We start from the raw sequence: 4,739 nt of genomic DNA on the forward strand, positions 1-4,739 counted from the left end.
ATTAGAAGTTACAAACATAAATATGATTAAAGTAATAGATAGGCGTAGAGGCAGGAGATTCCTTTTCAGTGTGTTCAGTCTATTATTTCCATTCTAAATAACAGACTGTAAAAACCTTTCTACATAAGGGTATCTAATTCCTTCATCAAAAATCAGAACACGTACCAGTTATTTAAGGTTTCAAAGCAAAGCCCTGTTCTGGCTGAAATCAATACAAAACTATATATGAATTTAATGGAAACAGCATACATCTCTCAAAGCTAATTAGTATTGTACTTTTCAAATAACATTACCTATAACTGATACACAAAGTACTGCATTAAAACTTCAGCTTTTATTTATCTGCCTCCTCTGTATTTTGTCTCAAAATATCTTCCAAAACTGACTCAACCTTTAAGAAGATTGATTATACCTAGAAGCATGTAACTTCTGAACTAACGCTTTTTTAACTCTTGTGTAAGCAATTTCTCTCATTTTTTTTCACCTCCTCACACAACTCCATTTTCCTGAGGTCTTGCTGTCCTCTAGCGGCAAAGGGCTATGACAGCTAAAGCTGTGGGAGCGTTTGAAAGCAGATGTCCTCTCCTTCATTACGATTTTCATCATCTCTGCTCCAGGTAACTTTCAGGACTCTCAGCAAATGGATTCTTGAAAGAAGTTGATGATTTCAACTTGCCAGACTGTAGCAAAGTTACTGAGTGAAACATAGCAAGTCCAGTAGCTATTTGAACTTAGAACTATGCCCCAAGGTTGAATTTTTTAGGCAGTCTACAATTAACCACAGGTATGTTTAATTATTTTTAGCTTGAAAAAGCAGATGTATTACAGACTCTCATAAATGTGCCTATTACATATTAACATATTAAACTATGTTAAGACTTTATATGGGATTTTCAGTACATTTCTTCAGACTTCAATTGTACAGTCCTACTTCTAAAACTTAAGTTTATGACAAAGTCTTGCTTATGAATGCTAATTTCTAATTTGTTGAGCTAATGATGAACTGTGATCAATTTCTTAGCCACCCTGTCTCCTATAATCACAACACCTCAAATGACTCAAATGCCAGTTATTTAATTTCATGTCGGGTCACAGAAAGACTGCAAGGTACAAGCCAGTCATAATGATGGATGCAGCCACAGCCATGCTGCGACACATGAAAAAGGGAAGAAGACATCTACCTATCCATCAGCCATCAGCTCAGCTGCACACAGCTCCAGAACCCTACATACCAGCAATAGTGGCTGGTGAATCATGGAACTGCAGACCCTTAGCGTGAAGGTCTCCAAGGAGGACAGATGCAGATGTACAGATGTCTTTCATGCAGATGAACAAAATCCAGGTGTCACAACAGGGCAGAGACAACAAAGTAATTCTCATGCTTAGAGCTAAGATGTGGCAGTCTCAGGCTTTTATGGAATAACTAGTGTACCAGATTCAAAACAGATCATCTAAATGGAAAATCATCAGGCCTTGTTATATAAAACAAAGAAGCTGAGTAAGTAGATCAGCCATTTGGCTTATTCAGACTTGCACTTTGGGCTCAATGTAGAGCACTGGGGAGAGACAAGTTAATAAAGAACAGCCAAATAGCAAGTGTCCTTTTAGAGCAAAGTTGTCATCATCTCTAAAAAGAGGAAAGTGGAACCTTATACCATAGAACCATAGACTCATGAAGGGGCTTGGGTTGGAAGTGACCTTAAAAATTATCTCGTTCCAACCCCCCTGCCATGGGCAGGGACACCTTCCACTAGATCCGGTTGCTCAGAGCCCCATCCAGCGTGGCCTTGAACACTGCCAGGGATGGGGCATCCACAGCTTCTCTGGGCAACCTGTTCCAGTGCCTCACCACCCTCACAAAAAAACCCTTCTTCATAGTATCTAATCTAAATATACCCTCTTTCAGTTTAAACAGTTATTACCCCTTGTGCTATCACTCCATGCCCTTGTAGAAAGTCTGTATAATCCAGGACAACAGCAATCTTTTAAGAATTGCATTCTACATCTTTTAACTCTATGTCCTCACTAGAATTCCCTTATCATGTTCTATCAGACACAGACATTTTTGAATAATGAATGAGATAATATTTTCAACTCCCTTCAGTGTAGGCAAAAACAATTTAATACTGATTTATGAAGGATTTTTAACACACTTTGCTTATGCATGTAGCATACAGCCTTAAAAGTCACTCCAGCCTCTGAGTTAACAGAAAGAACATTGCACAGAAGTTTAGTCACTTGCCTTTCATTTAAAGCACCTTCTGTTTTCAGGTCATTATCACCATTCATTCTAAACAAAGAAACTCTCATTTTTACTGCGTAATTAATCTCTGGCAACCTATCATCTTCAGCCTTCCTAAGCATCCCCTTATCTTGCCATTGTTTGACCTTGTACACTAAATTTTACTGGAATGCAGAGGTATCAGATACATTATTTTTTAAAATGAACATCTACTAACTCAGAGATTAACTTAATAATACATGAAAAAACCAAACCTTCTTGCAAAGGTCTAATTCCTGCAGTTGTACTTTTCTCTATGGGACAGATCCTTAGGTCCATAGAACTTGTTTGTCAACAGTCACCAACAACTCCTAAAAATGAAATAAAGTCAGGAGTAAGAAACTTCAACAATACATCATGTAATAGTAAGAGCTGGCTGAGGTTAACCCAGAATGTTTCACACATGGAATGTTTTAACAAACTGCCTAAATTATGTAAATAATGGAAACAGTAAATAGGAAGCTGCTCAACTACCCCAAATATTTTCACGCACCAGTGAAGAACTTTATGGCACAATACACCCAGACACCTCTATACAATCAACATCCTCAAAGGACTAAGGATTGGGCTGCTTCAATTGACACTTTAAAAAGTAGCATAACATGAATAAAAATTTTTAAAGAACTTGATACGGTGTTTTCTCCAGCAAATGATTTTCTGGGTCAATTCATTTCTGAAGTTCAAGACAGTTTATCCTCAGACACTGTTTCTAATATTTGTGCAATGAACAGCTGGATTTCTTTCTGAATTGTCCTAATCAGTGATTTAAGGCAATCTTTATTAGTTTACAAATTAGATATTGAAGTAAGCTATTTTAATCTCTAAACATTAGAAAAACCAATCCATGAAGCAACAGGGAAGCAATGTAATTTTTCTGTTTAGAAAGGGCTGTGTTAATATGGTCTTTATTATCCATAAAAATTCCATAATGCACCCAGGGGCAGCATTAGAGAAACAGCATTTACTGTTCTTCCAATCTGTTTGTTAATGTCAAGTGGATTATTAGAAGGGATCCAAGAGCTCTTACAATACTATACCTTTTATTCTAGGCTTAAAGCTTGGAGATTTTGATATTCAAAAACCCAGAATATGACAATACTTCAGTTCAAGCACCAGCATTAATGTATTTTTAGTTCTTCCCAGCAGTGAAGTGGGGAAACTGTCCAATACCAACATACAAATGAAACCAAGAGCCTTGCTTTGTTACAGAATTACAGGCTTATTTACTGAATCACCTAATACTGTACAGGCTATGTTACTGTCAATATGAGAGAAAACATAGTAGCACCCTTCCTCTTCCCAGAATTGTCACATATTCCATATCTGTCTTTTTCACCGAAGCAGGGTTTAAGCGGAATAGATGATTAAGGTGATTTATCAGTAAATTATATTCAGACAAGAAGTTGTTTTTCTCCTCATGCAAAGAATGGGGCAAAATTAGGGGGGAAAAAAGCTCAAACTCTCCAAACACAAAATTTTTACTCAGGGAAATAAAGTAGCATCTTTTGTTCTATTTCTACTACTGTTACTGTACACAAAAGTAACTTCCCCCTCCAGCAGATTTTGAAGCTCAGAGATGTCTCATTGGAAAGACATTTCTAAGATTTTTTTTTTCCTCATAGTTAAGAAGAAATGGCTCCCTTGGCCATGGCTAACAAACCTGGCGCACACATGAGGAAAAATCTGTTTTGAAGTAGTGACATTTTTTTCATGCCAAAGTTAGGGCAGGTTCTGAGATTTGGGAACAAATGGGTGTTCTCCTCAGCCATGTTCTCTGTTCTGCTGAATTCCCTACTGCAGGTGAAGGAACCAAAGAGGAGTTTTTTGAGAGACAGAGACGGAAAAGTCATTAGGATAATTTAATGGGCAGATAATCTACGGCTTCCTTATTCTTGACAGGGAAGATCTTCAAACAGGAAATTCACAAGTTTCAGATGAGATGCACAAGGTGCAAGCACTGACCTCGGGCACGACGTGGCACCATTGCTCAGCACTCACTTCTTGGTGGTGCCACTACCAGCTCTTCTCAGTTTTTCTTCCTTGGGGAGCGCCAGCTGGTCTCAGAGGTCACAACTTCAGAGCGGTGAGGGGTAATTCCCCCTCCAAGGTCTCTCCAACACCAAAGTTTGTGGCACAACCTGCGTGTCCCTGTTTGGCCAAGGAGAAGAGTGCGATATAAACGCGTAGACCAGCCCGGGGTGCAGCGCAACCTGAGGGCTCCGGGGCAGGTGACAGAGAGAGGACAAATGGACACTTGAGGAGAAATAGACACGGCGAGGAGAAAATGGGCACTTTTTTTTTCTTTTTGCCGAAGCACCCCCGGCGAGGCTGAGGTGGTGGCAGCGGGAATGGGAAAGTTTGCCGTGACCTCACATTAGTTTTTAGCATTAGTTTTTAGCAGCAAAACTCTAAAACGCCGTCACTTTTTGCTGAGAGGAGCAGATTCCCTCCTCCTGCC

The sequence above is a fragment of the Corvus brachyrhynchos genome, unplaced genomic scaffold (genome assembly GCF_000691975.1).
Source record: "Corvus brachyrhynchos isolate BGI_N302 unplaced genomic scaffold, ASM69197v1 scaffold94, whole genome shotgun sequence".
NCBI lineage: Eukaryota > Metazoa > Chordata > Aves > Passeriformes > Corvidae > Corvus > Corvus brachyrhynchos.